The sequence below is a fragment of the Delphinapterus leucas genome, chromosome X (assembly GCF_059928025.1).
Source record: "Delphinapterus leucas isolate spDelLeu-1000000601 "Yukka" chromosome X, BTC_Dleu_Yukka2, whole genome shotgun sequence".
In the NCBI taxonomy this organism is placed as follows: domain Eukaryota; kingdom Metazoa; phylum Chordata; class Mammalia; order Artiodactyla; family Monodontidae; genus Delphinapterus; species Delphinapterus leucas.
In genome coordinates, this window is record NC_143150.1 from 59,588,361 (window position 1) to 59,609,301 (window position 20,941).

General features: G+C 35.9%; 1 protein-coding gene across 1 annotated transcript in view; it reads right to left on the reverse strand.

Annotated features, from left to right (window-relative positions):
* The window catches only part of LOC149744257 (uncharacterized), a 342,635-nt gene that overhangs the window by 144,877 nt on the left and 176,817 nt on the right, over nucleotides 1-20,941 (reverse strand).

Sequence of the window (20,941 nt, forward strand, 5' to 3'; positions counted from 1 at the left end):
GCGTCCAGAGCCTGTGCTCTGCAACAGGAGAGGCCACAACAGTGAGAGGCCTGCATACCGCAAAAAAAAAAAGAGACAGCTAGCTGGTAATACATTTTAGATAATTATGAAAATGAATGTGATTTGCTACTTTATACTATCTAATTTACAATAAATGAACAAAAGCCACAGTTTTCATATGGGAAGGGAATGATCTTCAAAAATTCACAGATAGGATAGTCATTGTAGTATGCAACCTCTAAGATGGCTACCAATGGTCATCATCTCCTGCTATTCATGTCCTAGTGCAATTACCACATCATGATTTACTTCTAATGAAAGGAATATGACAAAATTATGAAATATCACTTCTCAGATTAAGTTCCAGAAAGACTGTGGATTCCATCTTCCTTTCCCTTTCTTGCTTGATCACTCTGAGGGAAGCTAGCTACCATTTTGTAAGTCCTATGGAGAAGTAATCATGGCAAAGAACTGAGGGAAGTCTCTGACCAACAGTCAAGAAGGAATCAAAGCCTTGTAGTCCAAGTCTTCAACACAGCTATAAGAAATATGTTCAAAGAATTAAACACATGAAAGACATTTATAGAGCACTATACACAACAACTACAGAGTATGCAGTATTCTCAAGTACACATTAAACTTTCATCATGGTAGATCATATGCTGGGCCACAAAATAAGTTTTGATAAATTACAAAATATTGGAATGTCTGGCCACAGTGGAATTATATTAGAAATCAACAAGGTAGGCAGAAAATCACTAAATATTTGCAAAATATATAACCCATTTAATAAACCTGTAGGTCAAAGAAGTCATTAGAGAATTTATAAAATATTTTGAACTGAATGATAATTAAAACACAATATATCAGCATTTGTGTGATACAGTTAAATCAGTGCTTAAAGAGAAATTTATAGCTGTAAATACCTATAGTAGAAAAGAAGAAAATTTACAAAAATTAATTAAGCTTTTATCTTTGTAAACTAGGAAAAAAGAGTAAACTATACTTAAGGAGAAAAAAATGAAAGCGAAAAAAGCACAAATCAATGAAATAATCAGAACTTAAACATAGAAAAAAATAAATGCAGCAAAACCTGGTTCTTTGAAAAGATTAATAAAATTGACAGCTCCTCTGTAAGAATAATAAAAAAGTGAAAGACTAATTATTAGCATAAGGAGTAATAAGGAAAAATATAATAAAAGAATTATGAACAATTTTGTGCCAAAAAATTTGTCAATTTCATGAAATGAAAAAATTCCTTAAAATCACACATCACCAAAAATGTCCACTTGTCAGTTTCCTCCATCAAACTAGTTAAGTCCAAGAAAATCTTATTTGAGAATTATTGTTTATATCTGTTATAATATATCTGGGGGCTACGTGAAGGACTGACACAAGGTGCTCACATCTGTTGTGCCTAACTTAGAACTCAGGAGGGAAAAGCAGTGGGTATGGCTCATGAAAGCTGAAAGGTGTACTACAGGCCCACAAGTGCATGGGGCAAGTGATCATTGGTAGAGACATACAATAGGCCTTTTGAGGCACAGAGAAGCTGGGTGAGATCCTTAGGGAAATTAGGACATTTAAAAGCAGTCAGGTGCAAGGGAGAAATTTAGAAAGGCACTCATGGAGCCAGGGAAGATGCATGCTCAGAAAAAACCTTAACTTTCACTTTATGCTAATCCTTAGGCTCAGAGCAAGCTATACTGACCAAGTATTGAAGGGCAGCCCCAACATAGACCCAATCTACAAAAATTGGGAAAGGTGGGTTTTTCATTTTGTTTTGCTGTTTTTCTGCTTTTTTCTTACTTTTTGGTATGTGTGTGTGTGCTTTTTTGTTTGCATGTTTCAGACCCTGGTATTCAAGGAAATCTCTGTCAAACTATCAGATGAATCCAGTCTAAAGGAACAGAAACTTCAGGGATCACACATGACAAAGAATAGTCTTTGCAAAAAGTTTAAAATAGACAATTATAGTCTTCAGAAATTAAAAAAGAAAAACAGCAAAATCTGGGAAAGGACAATCAGATACCCCAAAATAACACATTATAATAATCAAATGACCAATTTTCAACAACAAAAGTAAAAGGCATACAAAGAAACAGGAAACTGTGGCCCATTTAAATAAACAAAATACAAAAACAAAACAAACAGGTTGAAAGATACTGAATGGAAGAAATAGTACTGTCAAAATGACCATATTACCCAAGGCAATCTATAGATTCAATGTAATCTCTACCAAAATACCAATGCAACTTTTCACAGAATTAAAACATAATTCTAGGGGGCTTCCCTGGTGGCGCAGTGGTTGAGAGTCTGCCTCCCAATGCAGAGCACACGGGTTCGTGTCCTGGTCCAGGAGGATCCCACATGCCATGGAGCAGCTAGGCCCGTGAGCCATGGCTGCTGAGCTTGCGTGTCTGGAGCTTGTGCTCCACAACGGGAGAGGCCAAACAATGAGAGGCCCATGTACCGAAAAACAAACAAACAAACAAACAAAAACCATATAATTCTAAAATATGTATGGAAACACAAAAGACCCTGAATAGCCAAAACAATCTTAAGAAAGAACAAAGATGGTGTTATCACACTCCCTGATTTCAAGCTTTACTACAAAACTACAGCAATCAATACAGTGGCACAAAAACAGACACACAAATCAATGGAACAGAATGCAGAGCCCAGAAATTAACCCACACCTGTATGGCCAATTAATGTAAGACAAATGTGGCAAGAATATATAATGTGGAAAAGGCAGCTTCTTCAATAAATAATGTTGGGAAATCTGGACAGCTACACGCAGGAAAAAAAGAAAACTGGACTCTTTATCACATCATTTTACAAAAATAAACTAAAAATAGATCCAAGACTAAAATATATTACCTGAAACCATAAAAGTTCTAGAAGAAAACCTAGGATGTATGCTTTTTAATAATGGTCTTAGCAATATTTTTTTAGATATATCTCCTCAAATAAGAGAAACAAAAGCAAAAAAAAGGAACTATATCAAACTAAAAAGCTTTTGCACAATGTAGAAAACTATCAACAAAACAAAATCTGTCTACTGAATGGTAAAAAAATTTTGCAAATGATTTATGTGATAACATATCCAAAATATACTAAGTACTCATACAATTCAACATCAAAAAATAGGTAGGTGGGTGAAAAGAAAAAGAAGTGGTAACTATGTGAAGTAGTGAATGCTAATTAGCTTGATTATGGTAATCTATTTACAATATATATTTATATAAAAACCATCAAGCTGTACACATTAAATATATACAATTTTTGTTAATTATACATCAATAAAACTGAAAAAGATGAAAAAATAAAGTAAATGGTAGAGAAATATATATCATGTTAATGATAATCAAAAGAAAGTGGGAAAAACAACCTTAAGAAAGAAGAACAGAACTGGAGGAATCACACTACCTGACTTCAGACTATATTATAAAGCTACCATAGTCAAAACAATATGGTACTGTCACAAAATCAGACACACAGATCAATGGAACAGAGTAAACAGCCCAGAAAATAACCCATGCACTTAAGGTCAATTAATATGACAAAGGAGGCACAAATACATAGGGGAGAAAAGACAGTCTCTCCAACAAATGGTATTGGGAAAACTGGATGACTACATATAAAAGAAGGAAATTAGAACATTCTCTAACACCATATACAGAAATAAACTCAAAATTGATCAAAGACCTAAATGTAAGGTTGGAAACCATAAAACTCCTAGAAGAAAATGTAGGCAGATCACTCTTTGACAAAAATCATAGTAATATTTTTTGGGTTGGTCTCCTAAAGCAAAGGAAACAAAAGCAAAAATAAATAAATGGAACCTAATTAAACTTAAAAGCTTTTGCACAACAAGGAAACCATTGACAAAATGAAAAGATAACCTACTGAGTGGAAGAAAATATTTGTAAATAATGTGACCGATAAAGGGTCAATATCCTAAATATATAAATTGCTCATACAACTCAACATTAAAAACAAAATGAAAACCCAAATTAAAAAGTGGGCAACATGAATAGACATTTTTCCAAAGAAGACATGCAGATGAACAACAGGCACATGGAAAGATGGTCAACATCATTAATCATCAGAGAAATGCAAATTAAAATCACAGTGAGCTATCACCTCATACCTTTCAGAATGGCTATCATCAAAATGAACACAAGTAACAAGTGTTGGTGAGAATATGGAGAAAAGGGAACACTCATACACTATTGGTGGGAATGTAAAATGCTGCAGCCACTGTGTTAAACATTATGGAGGTTTCTCAAAAAACTAAAAATAAAACTACCATATGACCCAGCAATTCCACTCCTGGGTATATCTGAAAAAACAAAAACACTAATTTGAAAAGATACATCACTCCAATGTTCATAGCAGCATTATTTACAATTTCCAAGATATGGAAGTAACCTAAGTGTCAATCAACAGACAAATGAATAAAAAAAGATGTGATATATATATATATATATATATATATATATATATATATATATATAATGGAAAACTACTCAGCCACTAAAAGTAACTAAATTTTGACTTTTGCAGCAACATGGATGGCCTTGGAGGGTATTATGCTAAGTGAAATAAGTTAGACAAAGAAAGACAAATACTGTATGATATCAGTTATATGTGAAATCTAAACAATACAACAAATTAGTGAGTATAACAAAAAAGAAGCAGTCTCACAGACATAAAGAACAAACTAGTGATTATCAGTGGGGAGAGGGAATGCGAGAGGGGCAATATAGGCATAGGGAATTTAGAGGTACAAACTGTTACGTATAAAATAAGCTACAAGGGTACATTGTACAACATGGGGAATACAGCTAATATTTTATAATTATAAATGGAGAATAACCTTTACAATTTTTGAATCACTATATTGTATACCTGTCATTTATATAATATTTTACAGCAACTATACTTCAATAAAAATAAATAAAATAAAATTAATGTTATACTCTTGAAGGAAAAAATATCAAAAAAGCCAATTTAAAAATGAGTTAAGGACCCTAATAGATATTTTTCCAAAGAAGACATACAAATGGCCAACAGGAACATGGTCAACATTACTAATCACCAGGAAAATGCAAATCAAAGCCACAGTGAGATATCACCTCAAACTTGTCAAAATGGCATTATCAAAAAGACAACAAATAACAAGTGTTGGCAAGGATGTGGAGAATAGGGAACTTTTGTGCACTGTTTGTGGGAATGTAAATTGGTACAGCCATATGGATAACAGTATAGAGATTCCTCAAAAAATAAAAAATAACACTACCATACCATTCAAAAGTTCCATTCCTGGCTATTTATAAAAAGAGAATGGAAATAGCAATTCAAAAAGATACATGCACCCCATTGTTCATAGCAGCACTCTTTATAATAGCCAAGATAGGGAAGCAATCCAATTGCCTATGAATAGATGAATGGATAAAAAGATGTAGTGTGTATATATATAATGGAATATTACTCAGACATAATAATGAATGAAATTTTTCCATTTGTGACAATATGGATGGACCTATGGACCTAGAGAAAATTATGCTATGTTAAATGAGTCAGACAGAGAAAGAAAAATACTGTATTATTTCACTTACATGTGGAATCTAAAAAATGATACAAATGAACAAACACAACTAAACAGAAACAGAATCATAGATACAGAGTATAAACAGATGGTTGCCAAGGAGGAAGAGGGGAGGGGAGGGGAGAAAAATAGGTCAGGGAAATTAAGAAATTAAGAGGCACAAACTTTCAGTTTCAAAATAAATGAGTTACTGGTACAAAATGTACAGTGTGGAGAATACAGTCAATAATTGTTTAATCTTTGTATTGTGACAGATGCTAACTAGACTTATGATGATCATTGTGAAATGTATAGAAATATAGAATCACTAAGTTGAATACCAAGGAACTAACATAGATTGTAGGTCAATTATACTTCAAAAACAAGCAAACAAACAAACTGATAGAAAACAAGATCAGATTTGTGGTTAACACAGCAGCTGGGTGGGGAAGATGGAATTGGATGAAGGTAGTCAAAAGGTACAAACTTCCAGTTATAAGATAAATAATGCTAGGTATGTATTGTACAAAATGATAAATATAATCAACACTGCTATACATTATATATGAAAATTGTTAACAGAGTAAATCCTAAAGTTTCCCTCACAAGCAAAAATATTTTTTCTGTTTCTTCAATTTTATATGTATATGAGATGATTGGATGTTCACTGAACTTATTGTGGTAATCATTTCATGTTGTATGTAAATCAAATCATTATGCTTCACACCTTAAACTTATGCAGTGCTGTATGTCAATTATATCTCAATAAAACTGGAGAAAAAAATATATTTCTCTCTCTCTCCATGTATATATATTCTTTCTATTGATTCAGTTCCTTTTGAGAACTCTAATACAACTGCTAACTTCACTTTTAATGTTGAAAGCTGGATCCTTTCTCTCTATGATCAGGAACAAGAGAATTACATTGGATTTTGCCATTCTCTTGAACATTGTGCTGAAGATTTTAGCCAGGGAAATTTGGAAAAAATTGAAATAAAAAATCCATACTTAAAAAGAACAAAACTATCTCTATTTGTAAAGGACATGACCTTGTATACAGAAATTCCAAGGGAATCCACTAAAAAATCAATAAAACTAGTAAATAAGTTCAGAGAGGCAAGGGTTACAAGATCAATATACAAAATCAACTTTATTTGTATACTTTGACCATGAATAGTCTGATAATTAAAATAAGAAACAATCGATTAATAATAGCAGCAATAATAATAAAACACTTAGAAATGAATTCAACAAAATGGCCCAAAACTTGTAATCTGAAAACCATAGAATATAGTTATAAGAAACTAAATTAAGTCTAATTAAATGAAAAGACATTTACTGTTCATAGATATTACTAATTTAAGACGTTAATATGTCTAAAACTGGTCTATAGAGTCAATGCAATCCCTATCCAAATTCCAGGTGGCATTTTTGTTTTAGAAATTGGCAGGGTGATCCTAAAATTCATATGTAAATGCAAGGGACCCAGAATAGCAAAAGTAAAATCTTGAGAAAGAAGAACAAAGTTGAAGGTCTAGTATTTCTTAATTTTGAAACTTACTACAAAGCTACAGTTATCAAGACAAGACAGTATTTTACTGGAATAAAGATATATATATATAAGAACTAGTGAAATAGAATTGAGTCCAGAAGTAAACTTTTAGAGTCAATTCATTTTGAAAGCATACTGGGACAGTTCAGTGGGAAAAAGAATAGTCTTCAACAAATGGTCCTGAGACAATTGGATATCGACATGCAATTGGACCTCTTCCTCACTCCATACACAAAATTAACTTAAAATAGAGCTAAGTGCAAGAACTAGGGAAATTAGGAAAAAATTGAAATAAAAACATCCTTACTATAGTTTTAAGACAATAAAACTCTTAGAAGAATATGTAGGAGAAAATATTTGTTACCCTGGGTTAGGCAAAGCCTTATAAGACATGCAACAAAAGCACAAATGGCAACAAAACATAGATAAATTGGACTTGAGCAAATTTTTAAATATTTCACTTCAAAAGACACCATAAAGAAAGCAAAAAGGCAATCCATAGAATAGGATAAAATATTTGCATATCATATATCTTACAAAGGATTTGTATTTAGAATATATAAAGGGCTATTACAACTCAGAAATAAAAAGACAACCCAGTTTTTAAATGGGCAAAAATATGAATAGACATTTCTTCAAAAAAGAAATAAAAGTGATCAATAAGCATGTGAAATGATGCTCAAAATTATTATACATCAGTGAAATTAAAATCAGAACCATGTGTGATAATACATCACACCCACTAGAATGACTATAATCCAAAAGACCAATAATAAGAAGTGCTGGTAAGGATGTGGAGGAATTGGAACGCTCATACATTTCTGTTGGGAATTTAAAATGGAGCAGCCAATTTAGAAAACACTCTGGCAGTTCCTCAAATGGTCAAACATGGAGTTACCATATCACTCATAATTTCCTCTTCTAGGTATATACCCAAGACAAATGAAAACTTATGTCTACACATGTTTAGCATGACAGCCAAAAAGTGGAAACAACCCTAATGTCCATCAACTGATGAATGGATATATCCATATAATAGAAAATTAATTAACAATAAAAAGGAAAGAAGTAGAGATAAATTCTACAACTTGGATGAATCTTGAAAACATTGTGTAAAGTGAAAGAAGCCAAATACAAAAGACTATATATTGTATTATTCTATTTATATGAAATGTAAAGAATATGCACATCTGTAGAGACAGGAAGTAGATTACTGTTTCCTAGGGGCTAAAGAAATGGTAGAATGGGGAATAACATAATTGGCATGTGATCTCTTTTTGGGGTGATGAAAGTTTTCTAAAATTGTGGTGATGGTTGCAGAACTCTGCTAGTATACCAAAAGCATTTTATTGTATACATTCAGTAGGTGAATTCCATGGTATGTGATTTATATTTCAATAAAGCTGATAAAAATTATTAAAGTAGTGTAACTTTGTTAGATGCATACAGCTGAAAAGTTGTGGTAATCCAACTAGCTTCCACAGAAACTATGCAATAACATTTCACAGAAGGATGAGGAGATGTATATTGAATGAAGAAAAAAAAATAGAGCACATTCAGTATTCGGAAGGAATAAATTTAGAGTTGTTGGCTTAAATTCTACATATCAAACCCAAAATGCAGAAATAATCACTAAAAAAAATACCAAAATACAATTTACACAAAATTTCCTATCCACTACTCCACTGCTTTATGAATACTTTCTTGCAGTATGGATTCACCCATTGACCCACAAGCATGCTTTTCTATTCCAGCTCTATGCCTCTGCCTGTTTTTAATATGTACTATTTAGTGTTATTATGAGGATTGAGATAAGATATGTAAAGTGGCCACCACAGTATTGCAACAAGTAGGTCATGGGTTACAAATTCAAGGCTGTAGGGCCCAAATAAATACCTATGTAAAGAATACAAACTTAGTAGAATGTAACAGGGAACAAGTAGGGGCTGTGGAAAACTAAAGAATGCATCCTCCATTCTTAAGGCGGCAGGCAGTATTCCAATGGATTGCTATCATGCAGAAACAAGAGCCTAGTGTTGCCAGGTATTCTGACTTTTCAAGGGAGTTAGGCATCCAGAATTAATGAAAGTTTTCCTCATAAAAATGTTGACAACTAATTCAAATGGAAAAAAATTATAGATGAATGTGGCCAGCAGACTGCCAAACTACAAATTTTGATGTAGGCATTCAACACAAATTCACTGTGACTGGGCAAAATATTCCAAACCCATTTGAAAACAAACTATGGTTAGCATCTTTGACCTATCTCATATTTTCTAGTAAGGCCTCATTCATATACATGTTTTCATTGATAAAGACCCCTAAACATTTTACTTCTCTTTTTTCTTCTTTGATAAACACTTCAAGTAAGTACAACTGCCAGGTTATTTTTTTTTAACATCTTTATTGTGGTATAATTGCTTTACAATAGTATATTAGTTTCTGCTTTATAACAAAGTGAATCAGTTGTACATATACATATGTTCCCATATGTCTTCTCTCTTGCGTCTCCCTCCCTCCCACTCTCCCTATCCCACCCCTCCAGGCTGTCACAAAGCACTGAGCTAATATCCCGGTGCCATGCGGCTTTCTCCCACTAGCTATCTACCTTACTACGTTTGATAGTGTGTATATGTCCATGACTCTCCCTCGCCCTGTCAAAGCTCACACTTCCCCCTCCCCATATCCTCAAGTCCGTTCTCCAGTAGGTCTGCGTCTTTATTCCTGTCTTACCCCTAGGTTCTTCATGACATTTTTTTTCTTAAATTCCATATATATGTGTTAGCATATGGTATTTGTCTTTTTCTTTCTGACTTACTTCACTCTGTATGACAGACTCTAGGTGTATCCATCTCATTACAAATAGCTCAATTTCGTTTCTTTTTAACGCTGAGTAATATTCCATTGTATATATGTGCCACATCTTCTTTATCCATTCATCCAATGATGGGCACTTACGTTGTTTCCATCTCCGGGCTATTGTAAATAGAGCTGCAATGAACATTTTGGTACATGACTCTTTTTGAATTTTGGTTTTCTCAGGGTATGTGCCCAGTAGTGGGATTGCTGGGTCATATGGTAATTCTATTTGTAGTTTTTTAAGGAACCTCCATACTGTTCTCCATAGTGGCTGAACCAATTCACATTCCCACCAGCAGTGCAAGAGTGTTCCCTTTTCTCCACACCCTCTCCAGCATTTATTGTTTCTAGATTTTTTGATGATGGCCATTCTCACTGGTGTGAGATGATATCTCATTGTAGTTTTGATTTGCATTTCTCTAATGATTAATGATGTTGAGCATTCTTTCATGTGTTTGTTGGCATTCTGTATATCTTCTTTGGAGAAATGTCTATTTAGGTCTTCTGCCCATTTTTGGATTGGGTTGTTTGTTTTTTTGTTATTGAGCTGCATGAGCTGCTTGTAAATTTTGGAGATGAATCCTTTGTCAGTTGCTTCATTTGCAAATATTTTCTCCCATTCTGAGGGTTGTCTTTTGGTCTTGTTTATGGTTTCCTTTGCTGTGCAAAAGCTTTGAAGTTTCATTAGGTCCCATTTGTTTATTGTTGTTTCTATTTCCATTACTCTAGGAGGTGGGTCAGAAAGGATCTTGCTGTGATTTATGTCATAGAGTGTTCTGCCTAGGTTTTCCTCTAAGAGTTTGATAGTTTCTGGCCTTACATTTAGGTCTTTAATCCATTTTGAGCTTATTTTTGTGTATGGTGTTAGGGAGTGATCTAATCTCATACTTTTACATGTACCTGTCCAGTTTTCCCAGCACCATTTATTGAAGAGGCTGTCCTTTCTCCACTGTACTTTCCTGCCACCTTTATCAAAGATAAGGTGTTCATATGTGCGTGGGTTTATCTCTGGGCTTTCTATCCTGTTCCATTGATCTATCTTTCTGTTTTTGTGCCAGTATCATACTGTCTTGATTACTGTAGCTTTGTAGTATAGTCTGAAGTCAGGGAGCCTGATTCCTCCAGCTCCTTTTTTCGTTCTCAAGATTGCTTTGGCTATTCAAGGTCTTTTGTGTTTCCATACAAATTGCGAAATTTTTTGTTCTAGTTCTGTGAAAAATGCCAGTGGTAGTTTGATAGGGATTACATTGAATCTGTAGATTGCTTTGGGTAGTAGAGTCATTTTCACAATGTTGATTCTTCCCATTCAAGAACATGGTATATCTCTCCATCTGTTTGTATCATCTTTAATTTCTTTCATCAGTGTCTTATAATTTTCTGCATACAGGTGTTTTGTCTCCTTAGGTAGGTTTATTCCTAGATATTTTATTCTTTTTGTTGCAATGGTAAATGGGGGTGTTTTCTTGATTTCACTTTCAGGTTTTTCATCATTAGTATATAGGAATGCCAGAGTTTTCTGTGCATTAATTTTGTATCCTGCTGCTTTACCAAATTCATTGATTAGCTCTAGTAGTTTTCTGGTAGCATCTTTAGGATTCTCTATGTATAGTATCATGTCATCTGCAAACAGTGACAGCTTTACTTCTTCTTTTCCGGTTTGGATTCCTTTTATTTCCTTTTTTTCTCTGATTGCTGTGGCTAAAACTTCCAAAACTATGTTGAATAAGAGTGGTGAGAGTGGGCAACCTTGTCTTGTTCCTGATCTTAGGGGAAATGCTTTCAGTTTTTCACTATTGAGGATGATGTTTGCTGTGGGCTTGTCATATATGGCCTTTATTATGTTGAGGAAAGTTCCCTCTATGCCTACTTTCTGCAGGGATTTTATCATAAATGGGTGTTGAATTTTGTCAAAAGCTTTCTCTGCATCTATTGAGATGATCATATGGTTTTTCTCCTTCAATTTGTTAATATGGTTTATCACATTGATAGATTTGCATATATTGAAGAATCCTTGCATTCCTGGAATAAACCCCACTTGATCATGGTGTATGATCCTTTTAATGTGCTGTTGGATTCTCTTTGCTAGTATTTTGTTGAGGATTTTTGCATCTATGTTCATCAGTGATATTGGCCTGTAGTTTTCTTTCTTTGTGACATCCTTGTCTGGTTTTGGTATCAAGGTGATGGTGGCCTTGTAGAAGGAATTTGAGAGTGTTCCTCCCTCTGCTATATTTTGGAAGAGTTCGAGAAGGATAGGTGTTAGCTCTTCTCTAAACGTTTGATAGAATTCACCTGTGAAGCCATCCGGTCCTGGGCTTTTGTTTGTTGGAAGATTTTAAATCACAGTTTCAATTTCAGTGTTTGTGATTGGTCTGTTCATATTTTCTATTTCTTCCTGATTCAGTCTTGGCAGGTTGTGCATTTCTAAGAATTTGTCCATTTCTTCCAGATTGTCCATTTTATTGGAATAGAGTTGCTTGTAGTAATCTCTCATGATTTTTTTTATTTCTGCAGTGTCAGTTGTTACTTCTCCTTTTTCATTTCTAATTCTATTGATTTGAGCCTTCTCCCTTTTTTTCTTGATGAGTCTGGCTAGGGGTTTATCTATTTTGTTTATCTTCTCAAAGAACCAGCTTTTAGTTTTATTGAGCTTTGCTATCGTTTCCTTCATTTCTTTTTCATTTATTTCTGATCTGATTTTTATGATTTCTTTCCTTCTGCTAGCTTTGGGGTTTTTTTGTTCTTCTTTCTCTAATTGCTTGAGGTACAAGGTTAGGTTGTTTATTCGAGATGTTTCCTGCTTCTTAAGGTGGGCTTGTATTGCTATAAACTTCCCCCTTAGAACTGCTTTTGCTGCATCCCATAGGTTTTGGGTCGTTGTGTCTCCATTGTCATTTGTTTCTAGGTATTTTTTTATTTCCTCTTTGATTTCTTCAGTGATCACTTCATTATTAAGTAATGTATTGTTTAGCCTCCATGTGTTTTTATTTTTTACAGATCTTTTCCTGTAATTGATATCTAGTCTCATGGCGTTGTGGTCAGAAAAGATACTTGATACAATTTCAATTTTCTTAAATTTACCAAGGCTTGATTTGTGACACAAGATATGATCTATCGTGGAGAATGTTCCATGAGCACTTGAGAAAAATGTGTATTCTGCTGTTTTTGGATGGAGTGTCCTATAAATATCAATTAAGTCCATCTTGTTTAATGTATCATTTAAAGCTTGTGTTTCCTTATTTATTTTCATTTTGGATGATCTGTCCATGGGTGAAAGTGGGGTGTTAAAGTCCCCTATTATGATTGTGTTACTGTCGATCTCCCCTTTTATGGCTGTTAGGAATTTGCCTTATGTATTGAGGTGCTCCTATTTTGGGTGCATAAATATTTACAATTGTTATATCTTCTTCTTGGATCGATCCCTTGATCATTATGTAGTGTCCTTCTTTGTCTCTTTTAATAGTCCTTATTTTAAAGTCTATTTTGTCTGATATGAGAATTGCTTCTCCAGCTTTCTTTTGGTTTCCATTTGCATGGAACATCCTTTTCCATCCCCTTACTTTCAGTCTGTATGTGTCTCTAGGTCTGAAGTGGGTCTCTTGTAGACAGCATATATAAGGGTCTTGTTTTTGTATCCATTCAGCCAATCTGTGTCTTTTGGTGGGAGCATTTAGTCCATTTACATTTAAGGTAATTATCGATATGTATGTTCCTATTCCCATTTTCTACATTGTTTTGGGTTTGTTATTATAGGTCTTTTCCTTCTCTTATATTTCTTGTCTACAGAAGTTCCTTTAGCATTTGTTGTAAAGCTGGTTTGGTGGTGCTGAACCCTCTCAGCTTTTGCTTGTCTGTAAAGGTTTTAATTTCTCCATCAAATCTGAATGAGATCCTTGCTGGGTAGAGTAGTCTTGGTTGCAGGTTTTTCTCCTTCATCACTTTCAGTATGTCCTGCCATACCCTTCTGGCTTGTAGGGTTTCTGCTGAGAGATCAGCTGTTAACCATATGGGGATTCCCTTGTGTGTTATTTGTTGTTTTTCCCTTGCTGCTTTTAATATGCTTTCTTTGTATTTAATTTTTGACAGTTTGATTAATATGTGTCTTGGCGTATTTCTCCTTGGATTTATCCTGTATGGGACTCTCTGTGCTTCCTGGACTTGATTAACTATTTCCTTTCCCATATTAGGGAAATTTTCAACTATAATCTCTTCAAATATTTTCTCAGTCCCTTTCTTTTTCTCTTCTTCTTCTGGAACCCCTATAATTCGAATGTTGGTGCGTTTAATGTTGTCCCAGAGGTCTCTGAGACTGTGCTCAGTTCTTTTCATTCTTTTTTCTTTATTCTGCTCTGCAGTAGTTATTTCCACTATTTTATCTTCCAGGTCACTTATCCGTTCTTCTGCCTCAGTTATTCTCCTATTGATCCCATCTAGAGTACTTTTAATTTTATTTATTGTGTTGTTCATCGTTACTTGTTTCATCTTTATTTCTTCTAGGTCCTTGTTAACTGATTCTTGCATTTTGTCCTTTCTATTTCCAAGGTTTTGGATCATCCTTACTCTCATTATTCTGAATTCTTTTTCAGGTAGACTGCCTATTTCCTCTTCATTTGTTAGGTCTGGTGCATTTTTATCTTGCTCCTTCATCTGCTGTGTGTCTTTTTGTCTTCTCATTTTGCTTATCTTACTGTGTTTGGGGTCTCCTTTTTGCAGGCTTCAGGTTCATAGTTCCCATTGTTTTTGATGTCTGTCTCCAGTGGCTAAGGTTGTTTCAGTGGGTTGTGTAGGCTTCCTGGTGGAGGGGACTAGTGCCTGTGTTGTGGTGGATGAGGCTGGATCTTGTCTCTCTAGTGGGCAGGTTCACGTCTGGTGGTGGTTTTGGGGTGTCTGTGGCCTTATTATGATTTTAGGCAGCCTCTCTGCTAATGGGTGGGGTTGTGTTCCTGTTTTGCTAGTTGTTTGGCATAGGTTGTCCAGCACTGTGGCTTGCTGGTCGTGGAGTGAAGCTGGGTGCTGGTGTTAAGATGGAGGTCTCTGGGAGATTTCTGCCATTTAATATTATGTGGAGCTGGGAGGTCTCTTGTTGACCAGTGTCCTGAAGTTGGCTCTCCTACCTCAGAAGCAGAGCCCTGACTCCTGGCTGGAGCACCAAGAGCCTTTCATCCACACGGCTCAGAATAAAAGGGAGGAAATGTAGAGAGAATTAGTAGAAGTATGAGGAAAGAAAAAAGGAAAGGAGGAAAGGAAGGAAGGAAGAAAGAAGCAAAGAAGGAAAGAAAGGAGCGAGGAAGGGAGTGAGGAAGGAAGGAAGGTGGGAGGGAAAGAAGGAAAAAAGACAGAAAAAAAGAAGATATAGTAAAAATAAAATAAAGTATAATATAGTTATTGAATTAAAAAATATTTAGAAAGAAAAAATGTGACAGATAGAACCTTAGGACAAATGTTGGAAGCAAAGCTATACAGAGAAAATCTTACACAGGAGCATACACATACTCCCTCACAAAAAGTGGTAAAGGGGGAAAAATCATAAATCTTGCTCTCAGAGACCACCTCCCCAATTTGGGGTGATTCGTTGTCTAAAGGAGGGAAGGAAGGAAGGAAAGAAAGAAAGAAAGAACGTAGGTAAAGTATAATAAAGTTATTACAATTAAAATTAATTATTAAGAAAAAATTTTTTTAAAAAAAAAACCATGGACGGATAGAGCCCTAGGACAAATGGTGGAAGCAAGACTATACAGACAAGATCTCATACAGAAGCATACACGTACACATTCACAAAAAGAGGAAAAGGGAAAAAAAATCATAGATCTCGCTCCTAAATTCCACCTCTTCAATTTGGGATCATTCCTTGTCTATTCAGGTATTCCACAGATGCAGGGTACATCAAGTTGATTGTGGAGCTTTAATCCGCTGCTTCTGAGGCTGCTGGAAGTGATTTCCCTTTCTCTTCTTTGTTCTCACAGCTCACAGGAGCTCAGCTTTGGATTTGGCCCTGCCTCTGCGTGTAGGTCGCTGGAGGGCGTCTGTTCTTTGCTCAGACAGGACGGGGTTAAAGGACCCGCTGATTCGGGGGGCTCCGGCTCACTCAGGCCGCGGGTGGAGGCGGGGGAGGGGCACTGCGTGCGGGGCGGGCCTGCGGCGGCAGAGGCCGGCGTGACGTTGCTCCAGCCTGAGGCCCGCCGTGCCTTCTCCCGGGGAAGTTGTCCCTGGATCCCGGGAACCTGGCAGTGGCGGGCTGCACAGGCTCCGCGGAAGAGGGGTGCGGAGACTGACCTGTGCTTGCACACAGGCCCCTTGGTGGCGGCAGCAGCAGCCTTAGTGTCTCCCGCCCGTCTCTGTGGTCCACGCTTTTAGCCGCGGCTCGCGCCCGTCTCTGGGGTTCGCGCTTTTAACCGCGGCTCGCGCCCGTCTCTGGGGTTCGCGCTTTTAGCCGCAGCTCGCGCCCGTCTCTGGAGTTCCTTTAAGCAGCGCTCTTAAACCCCTCTCCTCGCGCACCAGGAAACAAAGAGGGAAGAAAAAGTCTCTTGCCTCTTCGGCAGGTGCAGACTTTTCCCGGACTCCCTCCCGGCTAGCCATGGTGCACTAACCCCTTCAGGGTATGTTCAAGCCGCCAACCCCAGTCCTCTCCCTGCGCTCTGTCTGAAACCGAAACCCGAGCCTCAGCTCGCAGCCCCGCCCGCCCCGGCGGGTGAGCAGACAAGCCTCTGGGGCTGGTGAGTGCCGGTCGGCACTGATCCTCTCTGCGGGAATCTCTCCGCTTTGCCCTCCGCACCCGTCGCTGTGCACTCCTCTGCGGTCCCGAAGCTCCCCCCTCCGCCTCCTGCAGTCTCCGCCCGCGAAGGGGCTTCCTAGTGTGTGGAAATATTTCCTCCTTCACAGCTCCCTCCCACTGGTGCAGGTGCCGTCCTTATTCTTTTGTCTCTGTTTTTTCTTTTTTTCTTTTGCCCTACCCAGGTATGTGGGGAGTTTCTTGCCTTTTGGGAGGTCTGAGGTCTTCTGCCAGCCTTCAGTAGGTGTTCTGTAGGAATTGTTCCACGTGTAGATGTATTTCTGGTGTATCCGTGGGGAGGAAGGTGAACTCCGCGTCTTACTCTTCCGCCATCTTCAAGGTCCCCCTGCCAGGTTATTAAATCATTCTTGCTCTTCACACTCTGGTGTGTTCCATATTGACAATAGACTAATTCAGGAATAGTCTGGGGTCTAAAGCAATATGGAGACACTGTAAAATAATTATCTCTAATTATACTACTATATAACTAAAGCGAGTGTGTATGAAGTTGTACATTCACTGATAATAACTATGACAGTTGCATTATTACCAAGTTTTTCTAATACATATTTGTTTAATATGCTTTACTTTGTGCTTCTTCTACGTATAATTTCACTAAACTTGTCTGGTCCTTTCATTGGATACTGATTCCTTTATTTACTATAGACTTCCAAAAATGTTTCTTAATTCAATTGCAAAATAAATAAAATATTGATATTTTATGTGCTGTATAAGGAAATTTTCTTTATACAGATTCTGCCAAACCCTGTTCTTACAACATTACTAACTCTTATAGACTCAGTTCACTCAAGACTTTAATTCTCAATTCACAGTAAGTTATGGTTGAATTGTATTAGAGATAAAAGGTTGTGCATCTCAACATGGAAATCTGGTAAATGCGCATGCCTACTTTGCTTTCTGGTCAACTAGTAGGTAAGAACATGTCTTGCATTGAGGCTTTCCAAAGTCCTGGTAGTTCCACTTCAGTATTGCTACTATGAGAAAAGTTATATAACAGAAAATGCTTATAATAAGTACAAGTTTTCTTCAAATGCTTTGGTCAATAAGATGAGTTTCAGCAAATACATCTTATGTATAACTATCTCTTGTATTTGTATAATACTTTATATTTTTTCAAAATGTTTTCACATAAATAACTACATTCAAGCCTAACCTGAAAACTATGAAGTAGAATAGCAATCATTACCACCATTCACTGATGAGGTGCTTGAGAGGAAAAAATAGGATTTAGCTGAATGATATCTGTTTTATGTAAAATGTGTTAATTTGTGACCAAGTCGGGACCATGATCCTGATCTCTTAACTCCTAATTGGCTATTCTTTCCACTGTAATGCCTAAAGTGGTTGATAAGACTCTACTAGACTAATTTGTAGAGATGTGGATGGACCTAGAGACTGTCATACAGAGTGAAGTAAATCAGAAAGAGAAAAACAAATATCCTATATTAATACATATATGTGGAATCTAGAAAAATGGTACAGATGAACCAGTTTGCAAGGCAGAAATAGAGACACAGATATAGAGAACAAATGTACGGACACCAAGGGGGAAAGCAGGGGGTGGTGGTGGTGGTGGTGGTTTGAACTGGGAGATTGGGATTTACATATATACACTGATATGTATAAAATACATAACTAATAAGAACCTGTCGTATAAAGATAAAGTTAAATTAAATAAAAAAATAATCTACTAGAGTAGTGAATAAATTGGCAAATATTTATGTTTAGTATGCTCTAGGCATTCTCTAACATTGGTAAGATAAACAAAGTATATTCCCTGAAGGCGGTTAGATTTGGTTAACAAAGAAATGTATGAATATAAAGTTTTGTGACAATGTATAAGAGGTGGAAAGGTCAGAAAAAATCTCTTGGAAAAGGTAGAGATCTGTTTTTGAGAAAGAGCATTCAGATAATCAGAGATAACAGAGTTTGACATTTTCAGAGAGATTAAGTGATTTGAGCATAGGCAAAAAGCTAAGAATACATATTGTGACTTCCAAGAAGAGTAAGAAACCCATTATGGTAGGAGCAGAAAACAAAAGAAAGCAAAGCAAACCAAACCCCCAAAATCAGTAATAGGATACTGAAAGAACAGTGTGACCATTTTAGTAGATGGTTTGGAGGTACTAGCAAACGCATTTGGAGTTAATTTGCAGGTAATGGAGAGTCATGAAAGGTTTTGAGTAGGGGAATGACACTGTATCATGAAGCAATGTTTATAGAAATAATAATCTCTTTGCAGTGCACGAAATGGATCATCAGTTTAGAAGTTAAATGGACTTAAAAATCATCAATATTGGGCTTCCCTGGTGGCGCAGTGGTTGAGAGTCCGCCTGCTGAAGCAGGGGACATGGGTTCGTGCCCCGGTCTGGGAAGATCCCACATGCCGTGGAGCGGCTGGGCCCGTGAGCCATGGCCGCTAAGCCTGCGCATCCGGAGCCTGTGCTCCGCAATGGGAGAGGCGACAACAGTGAGAGGCCTGCGTACCGCAAAAAAAAAAAAAAAATCATCAATATTGATAAAAAGAATAGTATAAAAATCTGTGAGGGAGGGAGATGTAAGGGGGAAGAGATATGGGGACATATGTATATGTGTAACTGATTCACTTTGTTATAAAGCAGAAACTGACACACCATTGTAAAGCAATTATACTCTAATAAAGATGTTTTTAAAAAATCTGTGAACAATGATTATGGCGCTTTAAATTTATAAACCCACCCCATGACATTGTCAGAGTACTTCTTTTCCCAATAACTTATAAAATTAATTGGGTATGGTCAGTGTTTTGTGTAATACAACAACAACAATAACAACGATGACAACAACAAAACTTGGTTTCCTAACAAAGGATGATTCACACTCAAGGGGAAGTATATTTTGAAAACTCAAATAAGCCACAGTAAATTATGTAAGCCTGTCTTGGGAGGAAAAAGGACACACATAGAAAGAGTATATAGGCATACAAACAACATATGGACAGAAGTAAACTGTCAAAGTATGGTTGATGTTTTAAATAAGAACAAAACCCTTGAGAATGCACTGATTGAATTTGACAGATGCCTTCTGACATCTCACAAGCTGATTCTCATCACTAGTAATGTGTTGTTACTTATCATTTTTATATTTAATTGAAAAGATATGCATATTATAAGGCAAAACCAGGTAACAACAGCTTTTCAATTGGCACTACAGAGACTAATAGCTAAATTCTATTTAAAACAGTTTTATTATTAAAGCAAAAAAATAATTATTGGCTTTTATTTAATCAAAGCTTATACAAAAGCATCATCAAGTGATTCTTCCAGCTGGGATGTCCCACTACATTATTGGAGTGGGGCTATTTAAATATTTAAATTCCAGAGAGTAACTTGCAACCTCTAATATGGTAGAAGTTAACTATGTACTAGAGTATAATATATAAGTGATTTAAACTTAATGTACTAGGTCATCCGGATTAGCAAACATTTTGGCTAAACTCTATTAGGTATTATGTATGAAATTAAATACAATAGATTATGCATTGACATACTGCTAATTTTAGTAACTAGCAAGATTCATTTCAATGAAATATCGATACATTGTAGGACTCAGTGTTTGAAATTATAATGGAACTTAGTGTAAAAAATATTACAACATATTAAATATTCATCTTATATGCAAAACAATAGAATAGTTTGTGTAGGTGAAAACAGGGTAAGTACTTACATTTGGAAACTAATCTCACAGTTTTGGTAATATCTAAACCAAGTGTATGTAACAACTGTTTATTTAATGGATACTTAATATCATACAGGTCTAAGAGGCTATTAAGATAGAAAATCACTGCTAATTGGCAAATTATGGTGTTGTTATACAGATTCCAAGATATTCTAATCAACTATGAAACATTAAAGACACATAGTTTTTGGTAAAGGTTTTCATTATTTTTGTGTCTTTCACCAAAGAAAATTAGTTATATATTTTCTGTGTAACAGGAAAAATCAGAATATTTATTTTACAAGGTCTAAGTTATATTGGGAAATAATTGAAACAAATAAAATTGGTGGTGGAGCTAGAAAAAGAGCTTATAACAGGGAAATGATTGTTATATATAATGTACATGATAAGGGGATTAGTTAACATTTAAACCAGTAAAAATACTACA